Source organism: Neolamprologus multifasciatus, chromosome 6 (genome assembly GCF_963576455.1).
Source record: "Neolamprologus multifasciatus chromosome 6, fNeoMul1.2, whole genome shotgun sequence".
Lineage (NCBI taxonomy): Eukaryota > Metazoa > Chordata > Actinopteri > Cichliformes > Cichlidae > Neolamprologus > Neolamprologus multifasciatus.
In genome coordinates this window covers 36859112-36882666 of record NC_140444.1, presented here as the reverse complement: position 1 = coordinate 36882666, position 23555 = coordinate 36859112, and the positions used below count along the sequence as shown (strand labels likewise).

The following is a 23555-nucleotide window of genomic DNA, read 5'->3' as shown; positions in this document are numbered from 1 at the left end:
GAGACAAAAACTGCTTCATCCCAAGGACAAAACTCCCACACAAAAACCATTACAACGTAATATATGCTGTGCAGTGCAGCGAGGAAAGCTCAGACCTCTAAACAGTGTCTGACACTGTCTGCCATCTATAATCCAGTTTTGAGATCCCCTCCCAGATACCTTAATGCCCACTCACATTTTGGGTCATTCGCTCTTAGTAAGTCACATAATAGGGTGGGGCTAGGTCTTACAATGGGTTCACCTGAAACCTTGGCTGTGACCCACACCCATTTTCACACCTTGACTCTTATTAGGCAGAGGATAAATAGGGGGTCCACAACGCTCTTATGGACACTCCCAACAGGGCTTAAAAATCTGTGACTCTGTACCAATTGCTCTTAGAACTGAAGAAGCTTCTCAGGTGAGAGGTGAAACGCCTTCAAGAAACTTATAGAAGTCCAGATGCTTTTCTTTCCAAGCTCCTTAGACAACAATGACCTGGATGACCGAGAACCTTCACAGACAGACCATAATATTCTGTTTTTAGAGTTTTAGAATTCAGTAGAATTCACAAAGGAGCTCACAGCTGTAGTTGTTATATTTACTGGGGAAATGAGTAAGGAGGACAAGGGAGGGATTTGAGGCAGGTTTCTAAGGTGTCAGGAATTGGCATCACCATATTAAAGAGTGTCTGTGAAGGTTCTCAGTCATCCAGGTTATCGTAGTCAAAGGAGCTTGCAAAGAAAAGCGTCTGGACTTCTTTAAGTTGTGAAACCTGGCCCCACCTTATCATGCGAGGTGGGGCCAGGTTTCACAACTTAAAGAAGTCCAGGCCCCACCTCGCATGATAAGGTGGGGCCAGGTTTCACAATGAGCTCACCCGAAACCCTAGCTGATTGGGACCCACACCCAGTTTCACACCTTGGCTCAGGCGATTAGAGGATCATCAGGGGGTCCTTTTGTCCCTCTGTGGGGGGAAACTCCCACTAGGTTTAAATCTGGGACTCTCCACCATTTGACCTTAGAACTGAAGAAGCTTCTCGGATGAGAGGTGAAACGTCTTCAAGCAACTTAAAGAAGTCCAGACGCTTTTCTTTGCAAGCTCCTTTGACCATATTAAAGAGTCTAGCTGCTACACAGAATGTGCACAAGTAATTTGTTAGTAAAGTAGCTGTAAAATTTGCATAGTCTATAGATTATCAAAAGGCTTATCTGGGCATACAAGAGTTGTACCGTGTATTTGTTGTGCCATCCCTTTTTTGCCATCATAAGGAGAATGAGTAAAGGAAAAAAGTTAGATGAATTGTCTTTTGGGTAACATCAGGGCTTCTCCTCCTGGGTATCTTGACTCTTGGCCTGTAAATCTGTGTTAAGAGACGAAGTTAGTGTGGTTTTCATGTTAATTCTGTGGTCTAATTTCCATCGGAGAGCAACTTGCATGCATGCAACCTGGAGCACACAGGGAAACCAAATCACCAACCTTTCGGTTAGTAGGTGATCTGCTCTGCCACCTGAGCATCCCCTCATGCTATGGTGATCTGTGACCACTGCTATCCTGCTTTATATTTTGGGTTGCATGATGCTGAATCATCCACAAAGACCCTCAGAGTTAGCCAGCGGCACGTCCTATGGGTCAGCTCTGAATGCGCAGATTCTAGAAATGGCTCCCATAAAATCATGTGGGAGAAGCAATGACCTTTAACTGTGATATTTTTTAATAAACACAAAGTGATACCCAGTGTTGGGGAGTAACGGAATACATGTACCGCCGTTACGTATTTAAAATACAAAATATGAGTAACTGTATTCCGTTACAGTTACCGTTTAAAAAGGTGGTATTTAGAATACAGTTACTTTGTTGAAATAAATGGATTACACGGCAATACTTCCCTGTTTCATATTGTGGCGGGTCAGGACTGTTTGGGTTTTGTTCGACAGCTACGTTCTGTTGTTCCAGGCGGCAGCGTTACAGTTGCCATGGTTACAGGGTGACGCTCTCTCTCTGCGTGTTTCCTGGGTGAGAGAGGCCTTTTTGTTGTTGTTGTGCTAAGCTAATAGGCAGAATGCTACAGGCATAGCTCTAAAGAATGTAGCATCATGGGCAGTGTAGTCCGTGCTGCAGGGAGAATGGACTGCCATACCCGTTATGTGTCTGTGAGCGAGGGAGGGAGAAAAAGGAAAAGTACGAGCTGTCATCGAGCAAAAACGGGAGCTGGAAGCATGTAAATATAATAATAACCACTGCAGCAAAGAAGAGAGCCTGACGAGCCTAGTTGTAAGTAAGCTATTAAGACTCAACTGTACACCGTGTTCGTGTTTTCCTCCAAAAACAATAAGTTCAGTTGGAGCAGCCTTTCAACGCCTCTCTCTGTCTCTCGCAAGCAAAGTTGACCCAGACAACAAAGTAAAGCTAGTTTTTGGCTACGAGCCCGACACAGAACCCACCGTATTAGTCAGAGGTCCCTTTACTACGGTTCGGAGCCGCGGACCTTCAGTAACAGTAATAAATCACAGCAATAGTACATTCATGTAGTTGTAAACAGCATGATAATATATTAAGTAATCCAAAGTATTCAGAATACGTTACTCTCATTGAGTAACGTAACGGAATACGTTACAGAATACATTTTGGGGCATGTATTCTGTAATCTGTAATGGAATACATTTTAAAAGTAACCTTCTCAACACTGGTGATACCATAACCAACATGCAGCTAGTAAATACATGTTTTCTTACAGGAATCAGTGACACAGAATATAATGTGGGAGCTAAAGGGTTGAGTCTGAATGGCCCACAAGCTCATGTGAACCTACAATGTCTTTTGACCGTCTGTTCTCTGTCATTCCCCCTGCTCCTACAGCAAAAGGGTAATTCTGAACTAGGTGGAGTCTGTAGTTTTAAATCAGTAAAAGTTTTGTCTGGGTGTCATCAGTCCGCTGTAATCTGTCATGTCCAGTCAGTCCCCTCCCATGTATCGTTGCTGATATTGGAGCATCTCATGACATCATGTCAAAAAATAAATAAATGAAATTTATTTATAAAATAAAATAAATTCCTTGGATCGCTGCAATCCTTTTTACCCACAAGGACATTCCATCTGATGTGTGATCCAAAGCCCATTTTAATTTGAAGAGGCGTACTTTTTGACTCTAGTCAGTGAGGTATTTTACAACACTTTAGTTTCAATCTTGCAGGCCGGATTAAAAAGGAGAACACACTATTAAATCATCAATGTATAAAAAAAATTTAGACCCCCCTCCTAAGAGTTAAAACCTTACATGTTTTCTTTAAGTGCAATGTTATCAGTGTAGGGAATAACGCGTTATTAAGTAACGCTTTACAGTAACTACGTTATTATTGTGGTAACGAGCACGGTAACTAGTTATTATGCCAAAATCAAGAATGCGTTAATCGTTACTGGGATTTAGATAGGGTCGTTATTTGTTACTTCGTGTGTTGCATTCGACTTACCTCGGAAATCAGAACACTGACCTGGGAATGATGTCACACTCGAGTAAATGGCATTCTGGTTAGCCTCGTCAGAGAAGTCGGGATTCCAATATGGCAACGCCCTTGAAAATGGTTGTTTTGCTAGCCCTCTACAAAAAGAAATTACTACTAAACACATATGCAGCTATAGCTGGACTCGGTGGGCAGATGGAGATTTTTTGTTTTGATGTGCCGATGTTTGTTTGTTTTTCGTAATGGTACAATCAATGAAAGGTGGTGGATTGGCCAGATGCTGGCAGATGTGTAAAAAATAACTCAACTGTTTGGTGGTGGCATGGCGGAGCTTCCACAGATTCAGTTACATTAGCAAGTGGTGGAGGCCAGCAGGTGGATGAGGGAAAGGTGAGACAGGAGAAGGAGAGACCCGGGGCGGCCAGCGGTCCAAGTATCAGGGGAACTGAACTTCAGGTAAGAAGTTATGACCTGGGTCAGATATAAACCAAGTTTAGGTGGAGTTTATTTTTGTTGTGCTAACTTTTTACTGCAAGTTACAATAACGTGATTTGTCCCGTACTTAAGCTAGAATGAAAATAAGACACAAAGCTGGAGTTATTCTGTACGTTGTACAGCTGCTTCTTCTTCTCTCATTCTGTCCCCTCCCTCTCCCTGTTGCTACTTCAATCATGAAACTGATCAACAATCAGCTGATCGGTTTTTCTCTCTTGTTTGTTTATCACCCATTTTGCACCAGAAAGAGGAACCCAATGTTGTGCTAAACAACAGCAGCACATTTAAGCTTGATCAGCTGTTGTTAGAATTTATTTAATATTACTTTCTAGTATCAGCTGATGTTTGCTGGAGCCACAGCTGTAAAAGCTGCTGGTAATGATGTCGGTTTGGATATGTGGTGAGAGGGAAACATGAAGATGAAACCAGGAGATGTCCTTACTGAATCATCAGAGCTGAACAGGTGATGGAGAAACAGGTTTACCTTTTAGGTCACATGAATGAGTTGAAGGGAAGTTATGAACTGTTTCTGAGAGACAAATAACACCTCTGTAGCTTACAGCTGGTAACTGTGCAGTGGCGGGTCTAGCAAAGTTTTGTCAGGGGGGCCAGGTAGGGCATTAACAGGAAAAGGGTGGCACAAACAAAATACCCTTCTTTCTTATTCTCATTTAAAATGTCTAGCTTTTAACGAATAATTATCTGAATCTTACAACCAATGTTTTCATCTGATGTAAAATGTATAGAAATCCATTATTGTACATAGTAATCTTTTTTCAGGGTCCCATCATAATTTCCTCAGAAGTAAGAACTGTATATGATGCCAGTATTTCCCACATTTTCTAGATTCTGTACCAGTACTGAGTAGGGATGGGTATTGTTTAGGTTTTATCCGATACAAGTACCAAACCGGTACTTTTGAAACGGTGCTCAAACCGGTGCTTAAAGAATGGAGAACACAAAATTGGTCCAAAAACCTCTCATGTTCAGCTGTTTTTTTTGTAAAAAGATAACAATGTTAGCCTTTTCTGCAGATATAGGGGATTTATGGTATCATTCTTGGCTGGAAGCAGTGCTTAATCATTGGAAAAAACACAAACTTTGTCCAAAAACCTCTCATGTTTAGCTGTTTTCCACTTTTTCTTTGATCATTTCAGCCTTTTTGGCCAGGGTGAAGGGAGTATCTGCCATCAAACAAGAAGACAGCCGCATGTAACTACGACGGTGTTTGCTAGTTCACCTTACATGCATTAATTTAATAATGTGGTTAGTCTACTCAAAGTAAATTACACACGAGCAACATTAAGCTACTCACGCAGAGAAGAATGGCTGCTGCTGCCATCATCATCCTCATCATTTCTGCTACACTGGCAGAGCTAGAGGCCAGGACTCTACTCTTCCGGTTTTTGGGGGATGTTGCTAACTCCGGGTCCGATAACAGGCAAACCATCCGCAGTAGATGCGCTCGGTGTGAGGTCTCGCAGCAAGCTATCAAATACGGTGCATTTCTCGGCTTTTAAAAAAACGCTATGCGTCGCCAGGTGTTTTATCAGATTTGAGGTGTTACCTCCTTTGACAGTATCACAGTATCAGCTTAAATCACTTGCTGCAGGCTGCTGAGTTTGCAACTTTTGCTGTGAAGTACAGCCAGACTTTGACCGCTTCACCTTGGGCATTTTTAATCTGTAGCTCTGCTCTAAAAGAACGTACGTACCTGGGCCCACCTACTATCCTCGGAAACGTAAAATGATTGGCTAGAATCTAAAGTGTATCACAGCTCAGGAAAAAAAAGCACAGAAATAAAGCACCGAAATGTGTGCTGCTTTTCGGTTGGTTACTACCGTTTATGTCAGAACCGCTGCCATAATGGCACTGGATACCGGTACCCATCCCTAGTACTGTGTGTAAAATGCCATCAAAAAGTCAATTAAGTTTTATTTTGATATTTTTCTTTCTTTTTATTTCTCGCCTGTCTTTCTGTCTCCTTTCACTTTTTAAAGGTTGCCATGTTAGAAAAAATATTTTGCCTGCCATGCTGTTTATTGATGTGGTAAATAAATAGTTAATGAAAATATCACTAAATCTGTCATTTATTATTTTTAATATTCAGTAATGATCATGTCTCACCTGTAGTCTTCTCTGTCTTAATGTCAGGTTTCCACTATGTGTTGTAGATAGTTCAGGAGGTTAACTCGACCAAGCAGTCTTCGGGTTTCAGCTAAGTACTGTTTCGAATACCAGAATAGGGGGAATGGTGTAGGTTTAAGTTTATTAGACTGATACATATATACCAACAAGACAGTGTACATCACTGTGACAACAGTGTTTGTTTTCATTCAAAGGCTTCTTTGGTTTTTCCTATAATGCCTGGTGGGCCAGTCTCTAGTCAAAATGCCTGGGCCGATTTTTTGTCCCAGTCCAGTACTGTATGGCTCTATATCTATCTTAATGTTGGAGTAAGCATGATCTAGGATGTTCTCTCCCCGTTGGGACATTTGACATGCTGATAGAATTTTGGGAGTACAGTTTTCATGTCGACCTTATTAAAATCACCTGCAACAATGTGAACACTATCAGGCACCATCAGGGCCTGCTGTGGTTTGTCAGTGGTGTTCAGCAGGATGGGAAGCGCCATGTTTACACTGGCGTCGGGTGGAATGTACAAAGCCGTGATGATCACTACTGTCAGTTCTCTTGTTAGAAAAAAAGTCTGGCATCTTTTAGATATGTACACAAGGTTTGGGGAGCAGTTTATGTCTATAATTGTCCCATTGTTGCACCAGCTTTCATACAAATAAATACAGACGCACTCTGGTCTGCTCTTACCGGAGTCCTTTGTCCTGCCCCAGCAGACCAGAGTGCGTCCTGCTAGCTGCACGCTAGCATCAGGTATTCCGGATTAAGCCAGGGTTCAATGATGAACAAGGCACAGCAGTCATGAACATAGCAATTTCCCACTAGTTGCAATTCCAGGTCATCCATTTTATGCACAAGGGATCTGGCATTGAACAGATATAGGCTTGGAAGAGGTGGCTTGTGTGGTTGATTCCTTAGCATGACACCGGACCTGCAGCCCTGCTTTTGTCTCCTCTCCCTTCTCTGTCCATGCTTATGCTAAGGCATGCATTGCAGTATTCAAAATTATTGCATTAATAAAATTGTTTTTTTGTTGTTGTTTGTTTGATGTTTAAAGGGAGATGCGACTGTAAATTCATTATGTCATGTAATGAATATGAAGCTACAAAAGTTGTATCCAGGATGGCCGACTTCTAAATGGCCACCATGGTCACCACCCATCTTGAGGAGTTTGCCCCCTCACATATACTAATGTGCCACAAACAGGACTTTAATATCACCAACCATTCCCATTTTATTAGGGTGTATCCATATAAATGGCCCACCCTGTATTTCTATTTTATCTGTTCTAGTTCTGTTTATACATATTAACCCAACATCTGCATGTGGACAACAGAGAAAGCATTTCGTTGCACAGAGACATGCTTTTCTTTGTACACATGACAATAAACACTTTGAATTGAATGCTTAATCATCCAGGTTTTATGTGTTCCCACATTAAAAACAGCCTTCATTATTTCTCAACCCCGTGTAGTCCCATGCGCGGGATATTTTGTCCTCTGCATTTAACCCATTCACTCAGTGAAGCAGTGGGCAGCTACTGATCCAGCACCCGGGAAGCAGTGTGTAGAGACGGTACCTCCCTTGCTCAAGGATACATCATAGTAGCCGTTCGTTGCCTTTGAACCCCTGACCAGTCTACCTACTGTGTTATCTCTGCTCAGGCTATTCCTCCATGTTCTTTTCTCCCTCGTTGTTATCTTCTTCCTCCTTCTCACCACTGCTGTCTGCCTCTACCACATCCTGCAGCAGTTCATAGTTGTGACATGTACATTCTCAACTGTCCCATGGGCAGTTTTCCTTCAGCCTTGTCTTATTTTTCAGTCTCTTCCTCTGAAACTCCTTGTGTGGCAAATCTTGAACATTCTTTCCAAGTCCTTTCACACACAGTGATATTGCAGGTCAACTTGCCAGCTTGTGATTTGGAGGGCATCTCTTTATCCATGATTGTTCATACAAGCTGAAGCTGTGAAATGTTTAGCCAAAAACTGAGCCTGAGTGTAGTTCTAATTATGTTAGTGATGTGGGTAGGTGGGTTGATCCAGGTCCAGGTTTACCTGCTACTGACTCACTGAGACTTTTAAAAAATATAATTTTTCATCCTGTTAACACTGTTAACACTTTCCCTCTCTGATTCTTCTTCTTCTTTTTTTTGTCAAAAAATAATCTTTTACACTGCATTAAATTACTCCCCCCCCCCCTTTTTTTTTTTTTCAATCATCTTCTTTTTCACCTTCAGGGCAGTTGGTCCTTTCTCCCCTCACACTCTAATCACAGCTTTACTCAGGACACTCACAATCATGCTCTCATACAGTTTAAATTGCAATAATCAATATTTCCTTAAAACCCAGTCATTTTATTTGGCAGAACACTTATGCAACTAATCCAATCAGCTAGGCCAGGGCTCTGCAACCTTTAACACCCAAAGAGCCATTTGGACCTGGTTTCCATGCAAAAGAAAACACTGGGAGCCGCAAATACTTTTTAACATCTAAAATGAAGATAACACTGTATATATTGTTTTTTTTACCTTTATGCTTTGTGTGAACAACTAAAGTGTGTTGCTTAAATCCATGAAGTGCTACAGAGAAAATTACATTTTATTTATGTAATTAACACATTTTGAACTCTTAAAGAAATATAACAAAAGGAAAGACACCCAGCTGAACTAAATTGATCCAGCAAACAAAAACTGTTGTGAGCCGCCACCCTTATATCGCCTTTGGGCTTTTGGAGCCTTGACCTGACTTTTAAAAAAACAATTGTAAAAAAGCACTATGCTGCTGAAAGAGGAAAAATAGATATTTGCAAAATTCTGCCTAAATATGTATTTTACATGGCTAATGTGGTGGCGGGGCGTGGTCTGCAGCGCCGCTGCAGGGGAGGCGGACCTGAGCGGCACCCGCAATTGTGCCTCGCCGCCTTAACGTCTGCACTATCTATGCTGTTGTGTTGGTATGTGTCGGCTGTGTGGGCTGTGCGCTTTAACACCGACTGTATGCGTACAGCAACCGTGTGTGAAAAGTAGTCAATAAAGAGATGCTGAAAAGCGTGTTCATGCAAACATCGTCAGGTCTGCCGTGATATGTTTACAATGGGACTTCTGCTCCTGAACCTCTGCGCACAGCGTCTGCCAATCGGGGCTGTACGAAGTGACTTTCATCTTTACACAGGACTGTAAGCTGTCATCTGTGAGGCGTGAGCGGTGTTTGTTTTTAACATAGTTCACGGTGGAGCTGCTGACATAATGTGGATCCGAAGATCTAGAATTGTCTTACCTGGGGTTGAAAGTCTCGATAAATGCACGGCGTTTCGCCGGTTATATCGGCTTCCGCAAGTGTGACGCTTATTTTGAGCGATCAAAAAAAATAATAGAATATAATTTTATATTTATATTTCAATATCACAATAAAATTGTTATCATAATAAAATTTAGAACTACAAGTTAAAAAAAGAACTAACATAAATAAAATACACTTCAGCTAATTACTTTAAAAAAAAAAATTTTCCCAAACCACGCGGAGCCGCACTGAAAGGACTAAAGAGCCGCGTGCGGCTCCGGAGCCGCAGGTTGCCGACCCCTGAACTAGGCACTGCTTCAGTTTCCACAACCAGACACTGTGCAGTGTCTGCTGTCTTCTGCCTTAGCTGAGACTCAGCTTGACACTTGTAATATGCGCAATTACATCTAAAACTTCTTTCCAAAACTTTTGGATTTCTGAGCATTCCCACAGGCAATGCATCAGTGTGCCTTTTCCCCCACATTTAACACATATGTCCAGAGTTTTGGGGTCAAATTTGTTTAATAATGTTGGGGTGATATATGTTCTCATTAGCCATTTATACTGGATTAGTTTAAATTGGGTGTTTATAGATTGTGTTTGGGCTTTCAAGCAGGCTTTTTTCCATTCCTCTGTAGTTATTCTACACTCTAAGTCTTGACAACATGCGAGTCTTTCTTTCTGAGGATGTTTGAGAGCCATCTCTGAGGTTGCTGTGAAAACGGGATATTAAACCCTTCTTCAGCTGATGGTTTATTGCTATGTCCTCTAATGAGTTTAGAGTGGGCAATGTTAGGGATTTTTGAGTTTTTGAAATGAAGCTTCTGATTTTAAGAAATTTGAAAAAACGTTTGGTTGGAATGCCAAATTTCTGTGTCAAGCCATTAAAACATAGTAGGGTGTCTTTGTCAAATAGGTCTGCAACTTTGCACAGGCCTCTGACGGCCCACATTTTAAAGCCCAAATCTTTCCAACCAGGTTTAAAGGCCCTATTGCCCCAGATAGGTGAGAATTGGGATAGTGCTGGCATTTCATTTTTAAACTTGAGTGCGTCAAACCAGACACAGATGGTATTTTTAACAAAGAGGTTTGATGTATCTTTCATCAGATCTTTATACTTTGCGGCGTACAGGTAAGTGCTGAGCGGTAAGGGGGTGCTTGTCCTTTCTAAATTTACCCAGGGTAAGGTTGTCGTTGAAAACCAGCATGAGGCCGCAGAAAGCTGGGCAGCCCAGTAGTACCATTTGAGGTTTGGAACACACAGACCTCCCCTGTCATACGGGAGATATAGTAGCGAAAGGTGCAGTCTGGCTCGTCTATTATTCCAAATGAATTTAATGAATATTGTTTTTGCCTTTGTGAAGAAGTCATCTGGAGGGCTGAGAGGAATGACTTGGAAGAGATATAGAAATTTTGGAAGAACGTTCATCTTGAGAATATTTACGCGTCCAATCAGAGAGATCGGCAGCATAGACCATCTATTGATTAAGTCAACAACAGAGTTGATTGTAGGAGAGTAATTTGCATGTAGCAAATCATTAATTTTTGGTGTGATTTTTATACCTAGATAGGTAAGACTGTCTCTGGCAACTTGAAACATTGTTTGAATAGGTGGTTTAATTCTTTCAGAATGTTTAAAGAAGAGGATGGCCGACTTGGATTCATTAATTTTATAACCGGAGATATTGCCAAAGGAGTTAATTGTTTTGAGTAGCTGGGGAATTGAGCTCTTTAATTTGGACAGCATTAAGATAATGTCGTTGGCAAATAATCCAATTTTGGACTCAAGATTATTTGTTCTAATGCCAGAGATATTTTGATTGCTCCTTATCGCAATAGCCAATGGTTCAATTGCTAGGACGAAAAGAAGAGGCGAAAGGGGGCAGCCTTGACGTGTACCTCTACCTAGATAGAATGGTCTAGATATGATGTTGTTAGTTCTAACTGAGGCTATAGGTTTATTATATAATATTTTGACCCAAGTCATGAAGTAACTGCCAAAGCCAAATTGAGACAGTACCTTATAGAGATAGTTATGTTCGACCCTATTGAAAGCTTTTTCTGCGTCCAAGGAGAGCAGAGCCATGTCTGGATGTTCTGAATTTGAGTAAAGTACATTCAGTACTCTGCAAATACCATGCTGCGCTTGCCGGCCTTTTACAAAACCATTCTGGTCGGTATCAGCGAGAAGGTGAAGGTACCGTTCAAGTCTGTTTGCCAGTACTTTACTTATTATCTTGGCGTCAGTTTATGAGTTAATGAGATTGGTCTATAAGATTCACATTTTGTAGGCGGTTTCCCAGGCTTAGGGAATACCGTTATGAGTGCATTACGCAAGGAGGGGGGAAGCTCTTTTAAATCATAACTTTCCGTTAGCATGTCGTACAGAGGGCGTACTAATTTGTCTTTAAATATTTTGAAAAGGTCTAGTGGGATTCCATCTGGGCCGGGAGTTTTTCCCATTTTTAATTTATCAATTGCAATCGACAGTTCGCTCATAGATAACTGAGAGTCTAATTCACATCGAGTTTCTTCAGAGAGTGAAGGGATGCTTATTGAGTCAAAGAAGGATTCTAGTGATTCTTGAGTCGCTTCTCCTGTTGAGGAGATGTGAGTAGTAGAGTTCAAAGAGTTCATTTATTCTGTGAGGATCTGTGGTGTTTCCGTCTGCAGTTCTAATTTCATTTATTGTTTGTTCATTCAGTAGCGTTTTTATGCGCCATGCCAAAAGTTTTCCTGCCTTCTCCCCCTGGTCATAGTAGGTCTGTCTCAGTCTAAATAGTCCTGCTGAGGCTTTCTCAGTAGTTAATTTATCATCATTATTTATCATATTTTGCTCTTAATCTTAAAAGTTTTTGTCATTTAGGTTTATCTCAAGTTCCACTTCTTTTATTTGACCTTCGAGGTCCACATCTCAGTATAATTTTTATTTGCTTTGTTTTTGGTGTAGCTTATCATCTGCCCACGTATAAAAACCTTAAAGGCTTCCCATCTTACTGAGGCTGTAGTTTCAGATTTATTAAAGTAAAAATAGTCATCAATATTTTTGCCTACATATTCCGAGAATTTTTGATTATGCACCCAGTGTGGTTTTAAACGCCAAATAGGATTACGTCTAAAAGCTATTGTAACTGAAAAGTTAAGCGTGGTTAATGAGTGGTCAGATATAAGCACACTTTTATATGAACAGCTGTTAATTCTGGGGATAAGATAGTTTGAAATAAGAAAATAATCTATGCGACTGCGGCTATTATGACTGGCTGAATAACAGGAGTATTCTCTCCCTGTTGGATTTTCTAATCTCCATATATCTTTAAGGTTCAATTCAGACATAAAGTGTTGTATGGCTTGTCTAGATTTTGGATGGGAAGAGTCTAAACCTGATGATCTATCAAGCTCAGGCTCTAGGGTACAATTAAAGTCCCCCCCAACAATTATCTCACTGTGGAGGGCTGCAATAGAGAGGAATAGATTGTTATAAAAGCTGGAGTTGTCGATATTGGGGCCATATAAATTAACTAAAATTAAGTCTTGGTTCAGCACGGAGCATTGTAGGATGATGAATCTCCCTGCAGGGTCCAAGATGGGGTTTTTTTAATACACATGGGCACTGATTTATGAATGAGTGTTGCCACTCCTCTAGCATGTGTTGAGAAGTGGCTAGAGAAGACCTGACCTGGCCATCTCCTCCTTATCCGGGCAATTTCACTCGCAAGTAAGTGTGTTTCTTGAATAAAGACTATCTTTGGGTGATATTGTTTAATTCTATCCATTATTCTTTTCAGTTTAATACATTTCCTAAGGCCTCTTACATTCCAGGAAATTACTACTCATACAGTTTGTGCCCTTAGTAACCTGAACCTGACTACATCTCGTCTCCCCTGTCGGAACTCACAAATTATTATTTCAAGAGCACTGCACTTTAAAGACAAACTCTTATAAACAAAAAAACAAAACAACCCAGAGACTTCCCATCAGTGTAGATCTCAAAACTTCCCTCCCCAAAGTCATTGCAGCTTGGTTATGCATCAGATCCATGAAAAGGAGCTGATAAAGCGTCCTATTATTGATTTGGAGCTTCAAACTTAGATCCGACCATATTAACTGAAGCAGTGGCCACATAATGTAAATGAATGAAAAGATTTAAACATAACATATCTAAGGCCATCTATATCATACCTGTACACCAACAGCCACTGTAAGTCCGAGCTAAAATTGTTCATCAGAATTACACATTTTAGATATGATAGTGTTTCGGAGTGGGCGTGAATTTATCCCTCGTTTTGTTGCCTGACTCTTCGTATGAAATCTTCCACCTCCGCTGGTGTGTGGAAGAGGAGCCTGTTGCCGTGGTGGAAAATCCTAATTTTTGCTGGAAAGATCAGTCCGAAATTTATGTGCATTTCATGGAGTTGTTGTTTTACCTGGTTGTATTGTTTCCGCTGTTTCTGGACCTCCGTCGACAGGTCAGGGAAAAACATCACGTGATGTCCGTTGTGCGTTATTTTTCCCTTCAGACGTGCCGCTCTCATCACCCTCAACTTGTCTTGATAATTCAAGAACTTCATGATGATCACACGGGGTGGGCCATTTGGGGTATTTCGGCCTTGTAGCCTGTGTGCTCGCTCGATGATGGGTGGGGATGGGAGCGCGTAGCCAGGTTTGTACCTGGCTACTTGACGTTTTGGGACGGGAAAATATTGTGATTTCTCCTTGTTCAGTATTCTCGGGTAATCAGACGAGTCTCAGATTGGATCTCGGGCTTCTGTTTTCGAGGTCGTCCACTTTTAGCAGGAGTTCCTGAAGTTTCTTATGAAGGGAAGCCTCTTTACTTGTGAGGGAAGAGACGTTGTCTTCAACTTTGCTAATGCGAGTTTCTGCTGAGGTAAGCCTCTCTGAAAACACTCCAATTGCATCTTTTATTTCTTGGTTTGATGTTATAACTTCTTGCAGTCGAGCAGTGAAGTGTATTTTCAGCGACGGAATTGCGGCCAAAACACTTGTCTCAGTCTGTTGGGTGCAATCACTAGCTCCTTCCATCTTCTCGGTTTCAAGTTCATTGCTAGCATCGTCGTCTGATCCATCCTTTCCGGCTGTTTTAGATTTAAACCTATGTTTAGTCGGCTTCCTAGCTGTTTAGATCAGAGCAGAAGCTTAGGTCGGACAGGAAGCCACTAAAAGGTTGACTTTTAACCGCTGTTTAGGCGTACTTAAAGGATGTTAAGGTCGGAGCTCGAAGTCTTGCTGCCGTTCAGGTGGGCGCCATAACCCCCTCCCCATAACCCCCCTGGGTGTTTTCTTGTTTGTTTGTTTGTTTGTTTGTTTTTTGTGTACAACTTGAACACTAAAGTGGCCGTCCAATGAAATGACAGTGCCAGCAGCGGCCCACAGCTCATTTGAGTTTGAGACCTCTGATGTAGAGGGTGAGGATAACAGTAGTCCCAGTGGTAATCGAAGATCTCCGTACAGTGACTCTTAAGGTAGGCGAGTGGCTCCAGCAGAATCCATGGACAACATCCGGGATCTCTGTCCATTTGAGTGCAGTCCTAGGAACAGCTAAGTTACTGCACAGGACCCTCAAGATCCCATACCTCTGGTAGGGGACCCAGCTTGAAGGATAAAGACCACCTGCAGGGGCAAGAAGGGAATTTTGTGTGTATATATATATATATATATATATACATATATTTATATGTGTACACACTACCGTTCAAAAGTTTTAGAACACACCAATTTTTCTAGTTATTCATTGCAATTCAAAAGTCCAATGAAGAGCATGAAATGGTACAAAGGTAATCGATGAACTGCCAGAGTTTGCAAAGACAGTCAAGGCGTCAGTGAGTACTGAGGGCAACCTCTGACAGGAAGAGGTCTGGCAGACCCAAAGCCACAACTGACTCAGAGGACAAGTTTCTGAACATTAACAGTTGTGTGATAGGTGGCTCACAGGACAACAGCTTCAAGCACAGCTTAATAGTGGTCATAGTAAGCAAGTCTCAGTTTCAAATGTGAAGAGAAGGCTTCGAGGTGCAGGTGTGACAGAACGAGTTGCAGCAAGGAAGCCATTGCTAGGATTGTATCAGAATAAGGCAAAGAGCCATGCGTAAAAGCTTTGCCAGAACTACCTCAGGAAAAAAGAACAAGATGGTAAGCTTGAAAACATGGAGTGCCCAGCACAGTCTCCAGACTTAAACCCCATCGAGCTGTTTTGGATGAACTGGACAGCAGAGTGAAAGCAAAGTAACCAAGGGCAACACATTTATGGGAACTTCTGCAAAAGATAGGAGAAGAGCTGTTCAGCTGTTTTATCTGCCAAAGGTGGCTACTTGCATGAGTCAAAAGTTTAGAATACAATAAGTTTAGGTCTATATATTGAATCCATGATTTCTTTTCTAACTCCAATTTCTTATTTGTACTATACTGTCATTCCAGAGTGCAATGAGACATTAAACTGAATTATTTTCAATAAAAAACTGGAAAAATTGGGGTTTTCTAAAACTATTGACCGGTATTCATATATAACATTATACACGACATCATATATAAATGAATTCTGCTCTCTACCAGAAAATCCTGACGGAGAGTGTCCAGCCATCAGTTTGAGCCGTGAAGGTCAAGCACACTTGGATTATGCAGTAGGAATATGACGAGAAACACACCAATCCACCCCTGAATGGCTCAGAAAAAAATAAGTAAGCAATGATGTTGTTGTTTGTTTTGTTTTTTACTGTGGTGCATAAGTGTCTTCCACTCCTTGATGCTCTCCTTGATGGTAATATTGGATGCTGGGTGCTTTGCATTGCTGAGACAGGCTAAAACATTCATCTGTTGTTGTCACACTTCTGCAACAACATCTGCAATGTTGTTTCAAATTTCTGATTCTTTGGCTGTGATGATTTTGAGTAGCAAACATTTTCTCAGCATGACAGAAAACTTCAAGGTTTTTGTAAGGATGCCTCCCTCTGCTTGAGTGAGCTGTCTGTCAGACAAATTTTTCACCTACTTGTCGACATTCTTTTTGTGTGTCTGATATCGATCCCTCTATTAGCAGTTTAACCCTATTACGCCCTTCGTATCATATTTTGATACATGGGTTCATCAACATGATCAATACTTGCCATAATTTCAAAATGTTATGGAAAAACTATTTTTTTTGCCTAAAATTAACATTGTTGTTAACAAAAAGTTGCTAAAAACAATCAAATGCGATACAAAAAATATGTTATAAATATATAATAAAAATATATCATACATAACATGATAGAGCAAAAAAGTTTTGGGGATCTTGTTATAAGAGTTAATAAACATCTCAGTTCCAAAAATCTGAATTTTCTGGCTATTTTTTGATGGGTTGGACACTATAGTGTGCAGATGTTTCTGGTGCACAACAAATAGATCAGACTTCCTCTCTTTCCTTGTCTTAGACTTTTTGCTGTGCTATATAGGCCTTCTCATTGAATTCAGTCACCTTTTGAAGAGTTTTGTCATCTAACGCAATATAAATTTTTGTTGAATCTGCTCCTCTTTAAAGTATCAAGTAAAATTTGTCTCACATGTTTGTTTATCAGTTGACCTAAGGCATAGCAGCAGGTCTGTGCCTTCTGGAAGATATTAGTAGCTTGGAAGCTCTTAACAGATTATCTCATTACAGACTTTTAGAAGTTCTTTGTCTTACATTAGATTTTAGAGTTTAATTACAAATTTCATTGCAGTCAATACTTCTTTAGTCTGACAAGTAAGAAGGGGTTAGTCAGTACTGCATCGCTGTTTGGTTCTCCAAGCTGTAGAGTCAAGTCTCAATTCAGTTGTCTAAGGAGCTTGGAAAGAAAAGCGTCTGGACTTCTTTAAGTTGCTTGAAGACGTTTCACCTCTCATCCGAGAAGCTTCTTCAGTTCTAAGGGCCAAATGGTGGAAAGTCCCAGATTTAAACCCAGTGGGAGTTTCCCCCCAAAGACGGACAAAGGACCCCCTGATGATTCTCTACCTAATCACATGAGCCAAGGTGTGAAAACTGTGTGTGGGTCACAATCAGCCAGGGTTTCGGGTGAGCTCATTGTGAAACCTGGCCCCACCCTATCATGTGATTTCCTGAGGTCAGATGGCCCAGGTTGTGAGTGGGCGTTAAGGCGTCTGGGAAGGGATCTCAAAACTGGATTACAGATGGCAAACAGTTGGTGTTGTAATCCACCGCCTCTGTTCAAAGATGGTCGCTCACAGTGGACATAAATGGCTTCTTTCCCTCCTCTTTCAAACCATCTGTCCTCTCTGTCCGAAATGTGAACATTGGCATCCTCGAAAGAGGATGTTAGTTCTGCTATATTATAGCATTCCACTGATGGAGGAGAAGGAATTTGTGACCACAGGTGAGAGTAGGGGCGTAGATCGACAGGTAAATTGAGAGCTTCGCTTGCACACTCAGCTCTCTCCTCACCACAACAGACCGGTGCAGTGTCCGCATCACTGCATCCCCGGCACCAATCCATCTGTCGATCTCCCGCTCCCTCTCCCGTCACTCATGAACAAGACCCCGAGAAACTTAAACTCTTCCACTTGGGGCAAGAACTCGTCTCTTAGCCCGAGTGGGCACTCCACCGTTTTCTGTCTTAGGACCATGGCCTCAGATTTGGATGTGCTGATTCTCATTACCACCTTGGCTGCGAACCATTGCAAAGTGAGATGGAGGTCATTCGACTCGATGAAGCCAGCAGAACCACATCATCCGCGAAGAACAGATGTGATTCTGAGACCACCCAAGTGAAAGCCTGCCACCACTTGGCTGTGCCTAGAAATTCTGTCCATAAAAATTCTGAACAGAATTGGTGACAAAGGCCAGGGCTGGCGGAGCCCATCACCCACCAGGAATGAGTCCGACTTATTGCTGGCTATGCGGATCAAGCTCTTGGAACGGTTGTATAAGGACCGAATGACCTGACTCCCAGAAATCATCCCCTTATCCCCAGACTCTGCTTCCTCCACGTAAGATGTGCCAATGGGATTAAGGAAGTCCTCGAGGTATTCCTTCCACCGCCCGACAATTTTCTCAGTTGAAGTCGGCAGCGCTCCACTGGCACTATGCACAGTACAAGTAGAGCACTGCTTTCCCCCTCCTGAGTTGCCTGACGGTTTGCCAGAATCTGTTCAAGTCAGTCCAAAAGTCTTTTTCCATGGCTTCTCTGAACTCCTTCCACACCTGAGTTTTTTCTTCAGCCACTGCCCGCGCTGCATTCTACTTTGCCTGTCGGTACCTGTCAGCTGCCTGCGGAGTCCCACAGGCTAACCAAGCCCGACAAGACTCCTTCCTCAGCTTTGTTGCTCCCCTCACCTCTGGTGTCCATCATTTGGTACGGGGGTTACCATCACGACAGGCACCAACTACTTTGTGGCCGCAAAGTAGTTGCAGCAGCTTCGGCAATGGAGGTGCTGAACATGGTCTATTTTGACTCAATGTCCCCAGTCTCCCTCGGAGTGCTGTTGAAGCTCTACCAGAAGTGTGCATTGAAGATCTCGCGGGCTGGGGCCTCTGCTAGGCATTCCCAGCATTCCCTCACTATACGTTTAGGTGTGCCAGGTCTCTCCAGCATCCTCCCCTGCCACCTGATCCAACTCACCACCAGGTGATGATCACTTGACAGCTCAGCCCCTCTCTTTACCCAAGTGGCCAGAACATATGGCTGCAGGTCTGGTGATACAATTACAAAATCGATCATCGACCTGCAGCCCAGAGCGTCCTGGTGCCACACGTGCACTTATGGACAATCTTATGTTCGAACATGGTGTTTGCTATGGCCAAACTGAGGTTTGCCAAAGTCCAAAAACAATACACCGCCGAGGCCGTTCCTCCCAATCATTCCCCTCCAGGTCTCGCTGTCGTTGCCCACGTGAGGTTTGAAGTCTCCCAGTAGGACAGCAGAGTCCCCAGGTAGAGCACCATCCAATTCCCCATCCAGGGACTACCCGACCCAGAGGCACAGGGAAAAAACCTCATCCACTGGGAGAAACCCCAATATACAGGCAGCAAGCCAAGGGGATACCCAGATACCCACCCCAGCCCACCGCCTCTCACCAGGGGCAACTCCAGACTGAGAATCCAGTCCCTCTCCAGAAGACTGGTTCCAGAGCCTAAGCCATGCATTGACGTAAGCCCGACTATATCTACCGCTCACGCACTAACTCAGGCTCCTGGAACCCTGCTCCTGGCTGCTGTCCTGCTCACAATGCATCCAACCCACTTCAGGAAGATCTCCCTTTTTGTCCAAGTCCCTTTTTTGGGCTGTGCCCAGCTGGCCCCCATGGACTAAGGCCCGGCCACTAGACACTCGTCCTCGGGCACCCTATCCGGGCCTGGCTCCAGGGCGGGGCCCCGGTAACTCTATCCCGGTTAGAGTGAACTGTTCCCTCGATGGTCTTCTCATAGGGGTCTTCTGAATTGCCACCCAGGACCAATTTGCCATGGGAGACCCTACCAGGGGGCAAAAAGCCCCCAGACAACATAGCCCCTGGGATCCCTGGGACACACACACCCCTCCACCATGATAAGGTAGCGATTCGTGGAGGGGAGTTTCAAAAGGTGTCCAAGAAAAATCCAGCTAAGGTGGTCAGAAAGTAGTTCAACTTTATTAAGCTGATTGCCTGTCAGCTCAGACATTTTTTCTTTTACTTATAAATACTTTTAGAGATACAAAATGCTTGGTTTTCTTTCTCCTTCTTTATGCGAACTTAATTCTCAGTTCTTGTGTTGCATGCGTTGCATTTTCTACCTGCTCTGGCTGACCATGAATGCTAGGAAGGAGCAGGTGAAGTCTCCTCCCTCATTCCAATAAAACTGTTTAAACCAAGAAATTGTCAACTTAGACAATACACAAATTAATAAATTATCTTGTAATCCAAAGGTGTTATTCTTCTTATTATATAATAATATTATATAACATTATAATATAATAACAATATTAAGGAAAACAAAATCGAATAAAATATGGTTCTCTATTTCTACTGGGCTGTCATAATCATTGAAACAATAACTTACCCTGATTTTGGAAACCCTTTATTCACATTGGTCATTTATATAAAAACTAGTGATTGACAGCTGGAAACCCATAGGGAAGCAGGAGATCACTATGTCATGTGTGGGTGACATAGTGACAGGGAGGTCTCCAGCAGGTTTAACTACTGGAGTGGGTGATCGTGGCTCAAGAGTTGGCAGTTCGTCTTGTAATCGTAAGGTTGCCGGTTCGAGCCCCGGCTCGGACAGTCGCGGTCGTTGTGTCCTTGGCCAAGACACTTCACCTGTTGCCTACTGGTGGTGGTCAGAGGGCCCGGTGGTGCCAGTGTCGGGCAGCCTTGCCTCTGTCAGTGCGCCCCAGGGCAGCTGTGGCTACAATGTAGCTTGCCATCACCAGTGTGTGAATGAGTGAATGACTGAATGTAGTGTAAAGCGCTTTGGGGTCCATAGGGACCCCAAAGACCCCAAACCCCATGAGTAAAGCGCTATACAAATACAGGCCATTTACCATTTACAACATGGATCTCAGTTTCTCACTTATCAGCCAATTTGTGTTTGCCATGTAAACGTACATTTTACCCTTCCGTCAAATGGGCCTTTTTTTTATCTACTGCTTTTTGTGCATTTCAAGAAGCTAGATCGCAACTTTTCTCTAAAGTTGACCTGAGATTTTGTGTATACTGTGAGTGTGAATTTGAAATCAGGCCCTTGATCACTATGTGGCACCATAGTGGACAATAAAGTTATCCCCCAAACAACAATCTTAACTTTCTGGTTGGGTCTAGGCATGGTAACTGCATATTTAGTGAAATGGTCTGTCATTACAAGGATGTTCTTTGGGTTACTGCTGTTTGGTTCTAGATCGAGAAAGTTCATATGGACAAGTTCTAATGGTTGAGAAGTTTAATGTTTACCAGAGCAGCTGCTTTTTCAAGAGGACTCTTTCTTCAGCGGCCAATAAAACCTAGTTCTAACAAGGGTTCTGGGACTACCCAGTTGGTCCATGTGCAAATTGTGAACCACTAAGGCTCTGAGCTTTTCAGGGAAACCAATTGATAGGTCACTTGGTCCTGCATCTTGCCTTTTTCTGTATTTTACCTTGTTGTGTAGTTCTAAGCGATTTAACTCCCACAGCAAAACTGGGAAATCAGGGAGCTCTTTGCTGGAGGTGGGGTGAGGTGTTTCTTCCAGTACAATCTGTGCTATGACTTCTCTGATAGTTGGATCAGATCTTTGTTTATCCTTTATTTCAGGATAAGACAATGAAGGAATTGTGGGTAAGCCATGTTTGTTCTCTGAAACAAGGTTAGTGTTAGCTTTTAGTTTTCAAAATAAAAACCGGCATCACTTTAGCCAGCTCCTGATGCTATAAATTCTGCACTCAGCTTTGCAGTTCTCCAATATGTTTGAGATGCAGCCAGATGCTTCTAATTTAACATTTTCACTTGGTTTTTCATTTTTTTCCTAACTTTTCATTTAAATCCAACTCCCCTGTATTTCTGTGCACCTGGCCTGTACAACTATAAATGCGGTGTTTGAAATGTCTGCCCCCTTCCTTCTTTCACATAAAGGTATGATCCCAGTCACATGGCCATATGGCTGAGAGCTCATCCCAGTGATCTAAACCGGCACTCAATGTAACCGAGCATTTTGAAATGAGGAACACCAATTCAGGCTGGATACTAGATTTGACTTCTGGAAAGCCCTTGATTAACAAAAGCAATAACTCTAAGCTGACCTTTGATACAATACTCATCAATATATCACTTGACTGTTAAAGCTATAAAATCAGTTTTTCTGTCAAACATAATTTCTTGCAACAGTCACCAGCCCCGAGTTCTTTTTAATATTTTGAATTTTTTATTTAACCCCTGTGGTGCTGTTCATGTGAACATCCTCTGCACTTTGTGAGAACTTTCTGGGATTTGTGGAGTTTCAGTCTTTGACACAGTTGATTATAACATTCTTTTATCAAGACACAAACATGCTGTTGGTTTTAAAGGTACAGTTTTATCACAGTTTAAATCATACCTGTCAGAGAGGTCTTTTTCTGTTGCAACTGGGGAGTACTGCTCTCCTTCTGTCCCTATTAGTTGTCATGTACCACAGGGGTCTGTTGTGGTCCGCTATGTTATCTTTACACATGCTGCCTTTGGGAACGATTTTCAGGAAATATAATATTCCCTCTCACTGTTATGCTATTGATATCCAAATTTACTTCCTGATGAAATGGGATGCCTCTGTCACACTGCAGCCTCTGTTTATCTGTCTACATGACAGTTAAATCCTAAATGAAAACAAGACTGAAATTGGCCAACATATGGCCAAAAAGATCGAACCTAAGAACTCCAGTGCGCTTGTCTGTATTAAAGTAATTAAGGTGCAGTTATTTCATCATTCTCTCCAGTGTAAACACAAACTATTAAAAGCTACAGAAAATCAAGCACATTTTATACATTAATATTTAACAAGAACCACTGAGTTCAAGTTACAGGCCCTTTTGGCTGTAAATCAAATTAGTAATTGTGGTAGAATTCATTTAGTTTCATGAAGGAAATTTATTTTGTGTACATTTACATGTAGTGTTTTTATTTTGGTTGAATTGTGCTGCAAAGAAAATCTAAATTTTAACTGGTAATTCCCTTAAAAAATTTTTCCTGTACTGTATTTCAGTGTTATGTCGTTTTAATGTGTCTCTTACTGTGAAAACTAGAAAGCAGCATGTTGTCATTGCCGTTGGTTATTAATATTAACTTCCTGTTGACTCACACATTTAGGCATTTATATAAGCAGGTACTGATGTTAAGTTTATGTGTGTTTTGTTTTTTATCTGTGTTCTAAACATTGTTCTCTAAACTTATGTTTTTTATAACTTAATACAAGTGTCTATTCTGTATAATACTCTTTGAGTAACATTTGAGAATTTGATACAATAGTGGGAGTGGCAAAATCTACCCTTTGGTACATCCTGAAAAAGGAAGAAAGAAAGTATTGGTGAATGCAAAAAGACCTGAATGTCCACAGAAGACAACAGTTGTGCATATTTGCAGAATAATTTCCATGGTGACGTGAAACCCCTTTACCAAGTAAACAACACTCTCCAGGAGCATATCAATATCCACCTACCATAAAGAGAAGACTCCAACAAAGTAAAAACAGAGGGTTCACTGCAAAGCGCAAGCCACTCATAATTTTAAAAAAAA

General features: G+C 41.9%; 1 protein-coding gene and 2 long non-coding RNA genes across 3 annotated transcripts in view; 2 read left to right on the top strand and 1 right to left on the bottom strand.

The window, feature by feature from the left end:
- The window catches only part of LOC146517604 (uncharacterized), a 116308-nt gene that overhangs the window by 33639 nt on the left and 59114 nt on the right, over nucleotides 1-23555 (bottom strand). The window lies entirely within an intron of this gene.
- Nucleotides 1-23555, top strand: part of LOC146517605 (voltage-gated delayed rectifier potassium channel KCNH1-like) — a 103078-nt gene that overhangs the window by 47055 nt on the left and 32468 nt on the right. The gene's annotated exons all lie outside the window — the stretch shown is intronic.
- LOC146517606 (uncharacterized) lies at nucleotides 829-20161 on the top strand. Its single transcript, XR_014874724.1, has 2 exons — nucleotides 829-1465; nucleotides 2733-20161. It is a non-coding gene; the product is annotated as an uncharacterized LOC146517606 (long non-coding RNA).